This window comes from Branchiostoma belcheri, unplaced genomic scaffold (assembly GCF_001625305.1).
Source record: "Branchiostoma belcheri isolate BF01 breed outbred unplaced genomic scaffold, Haploidv18h27 scaffold643, whole genome shotgun sequence".
Lineage (NCBI taxonomy): Eukaryota > Metazoa > Chordata > Leptocardii > Amphioxiformes > Branchiostomatidae > Branchiostoma > Branchiostoma belcheri.
Genome location: NW_017804291.1, coordinates 234 through 11,846, shown reverse-complemented (window position 1 = coordinate 11,846; position 11,613 = coordinate 234). Strand labels below are relative to the sequence as shown.

Here is an 11,613-nt window from a genome sequence, read left to right as displayed (position 1 = left end):
CACCTTTGTGATACAATTTGATCATTTGTGTAACGCGTTTACTTATAATATTTTTTAGACACCTAGTGATCCTTTTATATAAACAAAAGTCATGTCTGCTACAATGATAGGAAAATTCCTTGGGTTTAGTTTTGAAATAGGGCATTATTATGACGATCTGAACGTGTAAACTGTTTGATGCAACGCCAGTTTAATTTCTTCTGTTTTGACTGATATCAATGGCCAAAAAGCAGAACGAAAAACCAATGAGAAAATTGTCAGAACACCTCATAACTTCAGATGCCAGTGCGCTTCAGAGATATCAGCGATAAAGTGATTGACAGAGATCTTTGTGTAGTATGCTAATGACGGCCCGAAGGTAAAAATACCAAGATTAAGACTTTGATGTTCCGAGTATCAAAATGTGTACATGCTGCTTATCTTGGTAAAATTTACAAACCTACTAACTGCGTAACTCCTGACATACGACTGTGACCGCTACCTTCACATATAATCATAAGTGCAATATTTGTTTAAAATTCTGCAGCAGAAAGAGACGTTCCAGATTATTGTTGGGTTCACTACGTAATCTCCTTAGGGTCCAAATACCAATGTCTTAAAGATGAATAGAGCCAGACATTATAATTATGGCAAGTAATGGAGTATGAATCGCGCCATCCTGTCTGTGACATTAAGGAGAACAAAAGAGGCAGAGTCACAATAGATGTCTAAGGCGTCACCGGCGAAGACTACGTGACTAATTATAAGGGGCGTGAGCGCATGTACGTGTGCAATGTGAGATCTGGCCGCGTGAGATTTTTTTCTTTAATTCAAGATGATGATAAATTAAACAAAAGCTTAAAATACGAAACAATCGATCAATTGTGTTTAGATACAATGATTTTTTTCAATGTACGAAACTAAAAACAAGCCAGTGGCACACTTTTGTACATGGCTAACAAATGCACCACCACATTCTCCTAAATGTGCGACGGTAGTAGGCACATAGATACGTACAGGATTTTGTTGAGGATGATTCTAGAAGAACCTAACTACTGTCAATTTTAATTGTATACGGGTCATTGGTATTGAATGTGTCTGGCTTACCTGTAACGACCTTAATGGATCTACCGTCTGCATACCTAGATAAATTTGCATCAGAAAGAAGTTTTTGCAGGAGCCAACCAGAGAAAGATACGTCTTCATAGTTAAACTTTCTCCGCCCATTTTCATCGTAATTCTTTGGATTTGTTATAAAAAGGGGACGCTACCGGCCATGTGCAGGCAGTTTGGTGAAGAAGAGACACCGGTTAGATCGTCGAGTCCACCCAATCGTCAGCTGCCCAGAAGAATCAAGACATCAGTGAGAGGCAAGAAGTTTTCTCCGGCAGTCCAGGTAGGAATATTCCATTCGCCTTTACAATTTCCCTACAGAGATGGTAAAATCTATTATCAGTGCATTCAAACGATATCCCCTAGCTGTTAACTAGATATCCCCCGAATCGTGAGAAAGCATTTGTCGGTACATTTGTCGTTTGTTTGTAAGACCATGTCAACTCAGCCAATCAGAGTGCGTTACGTTATCGAGGATGGGCCCCCATATGTGTTGGATTTGGGGCCGGTCACTATTTTGCTGCGTACACAAGTTATGTCCATCAGGATTGAATTTTTGATCTGGGCCTCGCACCGCTCAAAACCACATTTTTCAGTACAATTTACAAAAAAAAAATCCGAAACACACTGGCAAAAGGGGCAAGTCTCCTTCTTTTGTACGATTTACCGATCATTTCTTAACAGCACAGTGAACAGGGCAGGTCAAGTCATTTATCGGTTTTTTTTCAGTACAATTTACAAAAAAAATTCTAAAACGCACTGGCAACAGGGCAGATCAAGTCAGCTGTCCGCTTATTTTGTAGGATTTACCGATCATTTCTTAACAGCACAGTGAACAGGGCAGGTCAAGTCATTTATCGGTTTTTTTTCAGTACAATTTACAAAAAAAAAATTCTAAAACGCACTGGCAACAGGGCAGATCAAGTCAGCTGTCCGCTTATTTTGTACGATTTACCGATCATTTCTTAACAGCACAGTGAACAGGGCAGGTCAAGCCAGTTGTCATCTTTTTTCTGTACAATTTACCAAAAATTTGTTAACCGCGCGCACCAGCGACAGGCAGATCAAGCCAGTTGTAGCCCTATTTTCTGTACAATTTACCAAATATTTCTAAAACGCACTGTCAACAGGGTAAGTCAATGCAATATCGCCTTTTTTTTGTACAATTTATCAATGATTTCTTAACCGCGCCGGGAACAGGTCAGGTCAAGTCAGTTGTCGCCTTTATCTGTACGATTTACCAAAAATTTCTTTTAACCGCAAATGAACAGGGTAGGTCCAGTCAGCTGTCTCTTTTTTTTTCTGTACGATTTTTTGATAGTTTCTCAACCGCACTAGCAACAGAGGAGGTCACGTCAGCTGTCGATTTTTTTTTTCTGTACGATTTATCGATGGTTTCTTAACCGCACTGGAAACAGGTCAAATCAAGTCAGTATACGTAGTTGCCTTTATCTGTACGACTTACCGAAAATTTGTTTTAACCGGAACAGCAACAGGGCGGGTCAAATCGATTGCTGTGTTTTTTTGTACAATTAATCAATGATTTCTTAACCGAACTAGCAACAGTGCAAAACAAGCCAGCTGTCGCCTTTTACGATTTACCGATGGTTTGTAAACCGCACTGGCAACAGGGAAATAAGCTCTCGCTTTTTTCCCGCACTATTTATCGATGGTTTCTTAACCGCACTGACAAATGGGCAGGTCAAGTCGGTTGTCGCCTTTTTCTCTTCGATTTATTAAAAATTTCTTAACCGCACCTGGAACAGAGGAGGTCAAGTCAGTACTTTTTCTGTACGATTTATCGATAATTTGTTAATCGCACTAGCAAAATGGCAGGTCAAGCCAGCTGTAGCCTTTTTTTCCGTATACGATTTTTTCGATGTTTTTTTTAACCGCACCAGCAACAGGGCAGGTCAAGTCAGTTGTCGACTTTTTATGTACGATTTACAGAAAATTTCTTTTGACCACAACAGCAACAGGATAGGTCAAACTATTTTTTCCCTTTTCTGTACAATTAGTCAATGATTTCTTAACCGCACCAACGACAGGGCAGGTCAAGTCAGTTTTCGCTATTTTTTGTAAAATTTACCGACTATTTCCTGACCGCACCGATAACAGGGTACGTCAAGAGAGTTTTCTTAAAAATTTACTGAAAATTTCTAAACATCACCGCCAGCATGGTAGGTCAAATCAATTGATGCCTTTTCTGTACGATTTTTCAATTTCTTAACCACAATAGCAACAAGATAATCCAAGCTAACTGTCGCCTTTTCCTTATAAGATTGATAAAGTCAGTTGTAGCCTTTTTCTGTACGATTTACCGATGATTTCCTAACCGTACCGGCCACAGGGCATGTCATGTCAGTTGTCGACTTTTTTTCTTTACAATTTATCGATATTGTTTTTAATCGCAACAACGACAGGGCAGGTCAAGGTTTCGCATTTTCTCTACAATTTAATGAAAATTTCTTGAACAACTGAACATAGCAGGTCAAGTCAGTTGTAGCCTTTTTCTGTACAATTTATTTTTATAATTACCGAAAATGTCTTAAACGCATAGCAGCAGAGCACTTCAAGTCAGTTTTCGATTTTTTTTGTACAATTTACCGAGGATGTCCTAACCAAAACAGAAACATTTGCAGATATTTATTACCTTTACCAAGAAGGTTATGTCTTTAGGGGCATTCGTGTGTGTGTGTATATATATATATATATATATATATATATATATATATATATATATATATATATATATATATATATATATATGTGTGTGTGTGTGTGTGTGTGTGTGTGTGTGTGTGTGTGTGTGTGTGTGTGTAAATACGATAGCTTGAGGAGGTCTTGATGGGTTGTCTTCATATTTAGTAGGTAATATTTAGTAAGACCTCAAAGTGATTAGATTTGGGGCCACCTGGCAGCTTGTCATGATACTGCAGCAGAACTTCAAGTTTTGATAGCTCATGATCTTTTGATATCCCATGAGCTTGTTTTATGGCTATAAGAAAAGTTGGGTGTCTCCAGATCTTTTAAAGTTTTCAGAAGTCCATGTCAGCCCCGTCCTTCTGGCCAAGTCGTTCTTGCTGGATGCCAGTATGGATCCTCAATATTTTCATATGTACGTAGCTTAAAACCATGCTTGTACTATAAAACCACACAATAAATTCAGCTAATGTAAACTTACAGACCTCAGTCTAGCTTTGACTATGGTAGGGTTAACATGTGCCTAGCTAAGATAGAGACCAAGACACGTTACTATTTAAGACAGTTTAAAATATAAATACATGAGATAAGGAATTGAATCATCTAATCCAGAATGTAATGGCAACACTGGCTTGCCGAACTCTGCCTGGTAGTGTCAGACATTGGCTCACAGTTATTTGAACAGCGGTCTACATGACTTATATTGTAAGATCACAACAATTGACCAGACTAGTAAATCAAGCAGCCAGGATTATTACTGGGTGATCACTCAAATATAGTGTACCTACAGAAACCCTGCTTGCAGAGGCTGGTATGGTACCACTGGCCGTACGAAAAGCAGAATTTCCACAAGTTTCCAAGCTGGGACACGTTGGTGAAACCTGACATGTCCTAGTCGTGTACATAAGTTTCCACGGGTGTCCCATCCTGGCGTGTCCCATGTAGTAAACCCGTGCACCCGTGCACACAATGGGACACGCGAAGTGTCCAGGATTTCCCACTGTTGGAAACGTCTCGTGTCCTGACTAATTATCGTCACAATGGAGTATCCATCCTGTGAAAATAGGCACGGCAATCTATAAGCAGTTTTGTTGTGTTTGTTTACGTATTGCCATGGGACTTTGCGAGTCTGGCTATGACCCATACAGAGCAGACTATTTTGCGTCCACACCAGGCTATACAGATTGACCGCCGCTAAAGAATCTAGCAGGATATACAAAGCTTGGTATGAACGCCGGGGTCTAAGAGTTTGCCGAAGTTTATACTAGTACATAGCCCTACAGCGCATGAATGTACAATAAAAATAATTATCGCTCCGCTTTAGTAAATTTTCTGGTAGAAATGGCGTGAACCCCTGATACATTTTGGCGTATACTATCGGTAAATCAAGAAAGCACGCCGACGGACGCCGCGATAGAGTGTTAGATAAAATTTGGAACACGTTGTTGTGAACGAAAAGAAATAGCTGAAGATAATAAACTAAAGACTTGCTCACGCGCGATCGTCTGTAGCGCGTTTTGGTTTGGGTGCCAAATTATAAACTTAGCCTAGAAGTGCAGGGGATGTGCAAGTTTGAAATTTCTACTGCAAAAAAAATTGTTTATTAGTGGAAGTCATAAGTGATCATGATTAGTTTTTTGTTTAACTAAGAGATATTGTAATGCTTCGCAGTATTTTTCCGATGTATCTGTTTCCAAACTTACTTGAATATTAGAATATCTACTATAACGGTTGCTAACTAACAATGTACAGAATTATTTGTCTGGTAGCTCAGCTTTCTGCATAAATTAACGCCTTATTATGTCGGCGCCATATTGGATCTACGGTATATAATACTAGTAGGCAAAAAAAAAACACAATTACTGGTCAGAATTTTCCCAAACTAGGCTATTGGATAACCTCGACCTTGATATATTTCACTTGGAAACATGTCCGTTTTCGTTGGTGATGAAGGAGACCCCCTTGGCGTTTTTCAAATATTTGCCCACTGTTGTGTAAAAATGATTTTTTGAAAGAGACAAAAGATGCTAGGTTTACCTGTACGTTGTTGTTAGATGTGTATTGTGGGGTAATGGTCAGACGAGATGGCGCCAGTATGTTAAAAAATATCCCTGTTTACCATGTTTGGTTTTTGTAAAGGAGCCTTAATTTAACTTTCTTGTTTTTATTTCATTTTCTTGAACAAGAAGTTGAAAACATTACACAGGTAAACTTGCATATGGATTATGTGTTACGCATGGTAACATTTCGGCGCATTTTGGCGTAAGATTAGCCTATGGGGTTTATTGTTGTTATAGCGCGAATCTTTTTCACAATAGACAACTGGGACATTTCACAGCTCTTTGTGTCGATCGTTATTCTTGCAGTGATCTGTAAACCCTGACAGCCAATTGCATGCATTTCTTCTTGTATGTGGTTTGAAAAGGGGGCCAATCAACGCTCGCGCTCTATTTTTGAAATCTGTCAGTTAGCACGCCGGGTTGTGTAACGTGCATTCTACAGTTCTCCTGGACACAAGCAACACGCTAGGACTTAGTGAGAGACTGGGAAACTTGTCTACATCAACACCGAGGAATATCGACATGGCGTCATTCTACGTTTACTTGTAGCTGTTTCCTAGCATCTACCAGGCTGCGGGAAGCGGCTGGAACCGAAGCGGCAAACTGTTTTCTCCAGCAGCACCAACTCCCTTGGCATGCTATCTCTCCATTGGGCCGATTTCTACTCTTTCCAGCTGCTTCTCGAAGCCTGGTAGAGGCTTGCTGTTTCCAAGACAAGAACGCCGCGGGACATTACGCGGGGCAATACGAACGGGGCTAGACTTCTCTCCAGACAGAGGTTGATTGGGAAGATTGTGAACTTCAGTCTATGTCCCGTTTTTTTTAAAGTCGGTAGCCAACCCTTGGGAGACTAGGCAAGACGAGCTGAGGAAGGATTCCAACGACTGGAGACTCATATTTGCTCCCGAGACTGTCATCGTCTACCTGCCATACGTAGAAGGACGAATAGGCCGAGACCTACATGTACAGTTTGTTTCAGATGAGCCTGTGCTGAGAGACTCGCCAAAGCACACTGAAAATTTGGGAGGTGCATAAAATACATACAGATCGGAACCTCCTGATGACCAGTTCGCAACCAAAAAACACTAGCACACACTCACACAAAGCCCAAGCACCATTTACAACTAATAAAGGCAACAAAATATCAAAACAAGGGGGGGGGTAAGGGGGATAGGAGGCCATGATGCTACTTTCCATTACAAAAGGTATATTTGAGGCGTGGCCGGGTGTGTCGGGTCGTCTCGCGCATGCGCATTTGGTTTCACAAAGTTGGGGAGATAATTGCGATAATTGCCGCTAAATTATGCATAAGTCATTCGTGGAACAAAGACAAACACCTGAAGTTTCCACACGTGTACACACTCAGGTATCCCGACGATGTGCACGTAAATTTCCGCCGTAGGACACGAAATGGACATTTGAGCGGTCCGTTTCCCACGTTTTCCACAAGTTTCCCACAGCGGACACGCCGCGTGTGCACCTTGGAAATCATTGGAAACTCGCGGAAACTTTCCTAGTGAGTATACACAGATATCCACGAGGGAAATCTCGGTTTTCGTCCGGTGTGGTCTTATATAGTTAAAACCTTATCATCTTTTTAAGTGTTTTTGTTTGTTAACGAATGTTGATTTAACAAAAGTACAAAAAGGACGATTCTATCTATTTTTATCCTTTCTCGTAAACATAACACAACGCTAACAATCAGTGGAGACGTTGCTCCTGTAAACTTTACACAGTACTTACTATACTGTCAATGCAATCTCAAATAAATGTCACAGGTGCTGAATAAATAATGACTTCATAGGAGCTCGGCCGAGGCCCGTAGAACCTTCGTCCGACACGGGTGCACGGAGCTCGCTCGAAGCACGCTTGATTAAAAAAACTTCACGCAAGTCGGGCGAGGTACGGAAGAGGGTCGCCCGAATATTTCGCAAGCTCGCGCGAGGGTCGACCGTATTCAGCGACCATCGCCCAATTTTCGAAGACGAAGAACGGCCGAGACTCGTGGGATGTACGTCCGAATATCGGTCGACTCTCGGCCGTACAGGGGCGAGCTACGGGCGACCTGGAAACGAGCTCTGCGACTTCAAAAATCGCCGGCGACTAGTCGCTGATGTTAAGAACACGTTTCGCGTGTCAGCGAGCTTCGGTCGACTCCAAAAAATCGCCGGCGATCCCGAAAATTCGCGCAATGCTCGACGGAACACCGGGCGTACTACGGCCGTAAATGTCGCTTAGAGCTCGCCAACTAGTCGGCCGATCGATTTACGCGCAATGTGACAGGGGCATTAGCAACAATTTCTTAGGTAGGCCGTGTAAAGTTCGTCGTCATTTTTCTTGTATTACATTTACCGATTTTTTTCCATCATCCCGGCAATATGCCGCGTCAAGTTCGTCGTCGTCTTTTTGCAGTAAATTTACAGATAATGTCTTCACCACCCTTGTAATAGTCCGCGTCAAGTTCGTCGTCTTTTTCTTGCAGTAAGTTAATTGCTTCACCACACCGGCAATAATCCGCGTCAAATTCGTTGTCTTCAATGCAGTAAATCTACCGATAATTAATTGTTTCACCACACAGGCAATATGCCGCATCAAGTTCGTCGACTTTTTCTTGCAGTAAATTTGCCGATAGTTTCTTTACCACACTGGCAATAGGCCGCGTCAAGCTCGTCGTCTTAAATGTAGTAAATTTACCGATAGTTTCTTTACCACACCGGCAATAGGCCGCGTCAAGTTTGCCTTTTCTTTTCAGCATTTTACCGTTAAGTTCTTCACCACACCGGCATCTGGCCGCGTTACTTTCATCATCTTTCACTTGTTGTATATTTACCGATAATTTCTTCACACCGGCAACAGGGCGCTTGAAGTTCATCGTCTTTTTCTTGCAGTAAATTTACCGATAGTTTTTTTCACCACACCACACAAGTTTGTTGTCCCTTTTTCTTGCAGTAAAGAAATTTAAAAATAATCTAAATAAATCTAAATAAATGTACTCTCTCTGCTCATTGTCTCATCGCCGCCGTCGGCCATGGCGACGGTGTGAGCTGGTTCAGAACCGTTTCAGAGGTGACGGAGCTCATTGAGCTCATTGCGCTCCCTGCGCGCTCTCAGGGCGACATTGTCGCTGACTCGGCTTGCGCTCCGGCCAATTTTAGGTTAAAGAGACAGCGTGGTGAGAGCGCCGTCATAGTGGAATGGGGTCATTAATCAGGTCACGCATCATCGGTGATATCGGCCGCGGTGAGATGCCGCAGCTGCCAAATACATTATAGAATAAATTAGAATCAAGATGAAAAATACCTTATATCATCTACTTCTTCAAGTAACTACACATCTATACCAAGACGTTGTATATTTTAATTTTTAAATTTTATTAATTAATTAAATTTAAAAATTGAATTCCGTATGTTCCTTGACAGGCTAACTACAAGCCCAGAGGACACCATGAGGTACCTCCTGTTAGTAGTCATCACGCTGCTTTGTGTGGCCCTGGTGACATCGATAGGCCCGAGGCGGACTCCACCGAGGCGAACCCCCCCGAGGCGGAGTGTCCGAATGCGAACTTCAGTCCCTACGCATGCGCCACATCCACATCCACAAACGAGGCAACCGTTACATGGTAGGAAAACAAGCCCATTATAAGTCTAACTGGCAGAGAATTAGTATTTACACAAGGCAGATGGTGTAGTTGATAAAATGGTTAGAAGTAAAAGGAAATTTGTATACAAGGTACCAGTATACGTGAAAAAAATGTTTTTGACGTATTTAGATAATACGAAAATGTTTTTCTCTAATTTGTGTGGCATTTATTCCATTAAGCATTATAAAACGATAAATGTCTAACCATATTGAACTTTGTTTGAATAGGACATCACCCTACCTGCCAAGATCTGCCCAGTGGCACCTACCCCGACCTGGAGGACTGCACCAAGTTTTACATGTGCAGCAATGGAATATCATCGAGTTTTTCCTGTCCAGACGGTCTCCTTTTTGACATCAAAACCTTGCGATGTGAGTGGCCTGAAGAAGCAACATGCGGTACGTCATCTAGTTAATACCTTAGCCAAGAATTGACGAAGGTTATGTTTTCCTGGCCGTGTGTCTGTGTGTCTGTGTGTCTGTCCGTCTGTCAACAGCATAACTCATGAAAGATTAGATGGATTATCTTGATATTTGATGGGTGGGTAGGTCTCGATGAGAGCTCGAAATGATTCGATTTTGGATCCCCTAGCGGCTTGTTATGGTACTGCAGCTGAACTTCCGGTTTTGATAACTAATGATCTAGACATGTTAGGGTGACGAAATTTGCATGGTGGCTACGAGTAGCTCGTGTGCTGGGGAAGAAGTGACGTGAGTTTGGTCCCCCTAGCGGCTTGCTCTAGAACTACAGTGCTACCTGTTTGAAAATATTCAGAAGAGGATAACTCAAGAACCGGTTGAAGGATCGTCATGATTTTTGGAATTCAATTAGCTTATGTAATGCTTAATGTAATTATGTGACAGTTATGCAAATATGGATGTGATTTGCATAATTTACGGGGAAATTTTATAAATTACTAGTAGCTGCATTCCATCATAGGACTATTGAAGCTTGTGACATTGGTAATTGAGAACGAGATAAACACAGGCAGATATTGATTATGTAAATGAAGACTAAATTTGCATAATTAATGGAAAATGTTATAATTCTGTAATGATAACTGCCTGGAATTTCATACTTATGGTATTTGAAAGTTCATTGAAGGTCAACATCATTAAACATAATGTATTCAAATTAGGGTATCATTTGCATAATTTATAAGGAAATGCTAGAATGGCATTGTTTGTACATATAAGACTGTCGTTTGGCTGAGAATATGATAAACTGATATAATTTATGAAAATTAGGATGCTATCTGCACAATCAGGGGGAATGATTTGTCAGCCATAAAGATTAACATCATTCAATGGCGAAGGTATGAGATCGGGGAACTCTAGTTCAGTATGTGTTGTAATCGCTCTGAAATTTTTGGGATATTTAAACCCCATAATTCTTTGTTCATAGTATTTGTAATATATCATTCAAATGCGATGAAATGTAATGCACCTTTTACTTTATATATGTTGTTTCCTAATGTAACATCCCTTTGTATGTATTTTTTATCAGCGACATCCGTGAAAGAAAAGAAACGTACACCTGCACCATTACCTACCAAGAAAATTTACAGTTCAGGTGAGTAGATGACAGTTCCTTTTCTGTTGAGGCCCTATATCTTGGAACTTCTTTTATTGCCAGACTTATTATTACTACTTAGTATCCTTTTGCCCTGATCGCTTACACACAACTTCGAATAAGGGATGATCTGTTAATTGTTCCTTTTTTACTAGATGGACAGGCAATCAAACCAACGAAGATATGTAAGTGGCAAAGCAAGTGGCGGTAACAAAAAATATTCAAAAAATTAAAAAAATATTGAAGCAGATAATCTTGACAAATGAGTGAGTGCCTAGGTTGTAGAATTTAAAAAAATAATATCATTCATAAAGCGCCTCTTTGTAGTGGAATCTTAGAACTGCCATGTACATCTCTTATTCATTAGGTTTTTAACGCTATATAGATCATACATCTTGGTAAGGCAGTACAGGCAAAGGCCCAGGTGCAGGCACAAAACTTATTAAGCAAGAGGATTGGTATATGGTTTTTCTGAAGAAAAACTAATAAATTTTAAATAAAAATTTCGGTTATAATGGCGGTTCATCACGTAATAACAAATGCTGT

The 11,613-nt window shown here is 40.7% G+C and overlaps 1 long non-coding RNA gene across 1 annotated transcript; it reads left to right on the top strand.

Moving 5' to 3' along the window:
* Positions 1-1,264: 1,264 nt before the first annotated feature.
* LOC109483471 lies at positions 1,265-11,067 on the top strand. Its single transcript, XR_002141012.1, has 4 exons — positions 1,265-1,375; positions 9,275-9,474; positions 9,723-9,893; positions 11,002-11,067. It is a non-coding gene; the product is annotated as an uncharacterized LOC109483471 (long non-coding RNA).
* The last annotated feature ends 546 nt before the right edge of the window (positions 11,068-11,613 follow it).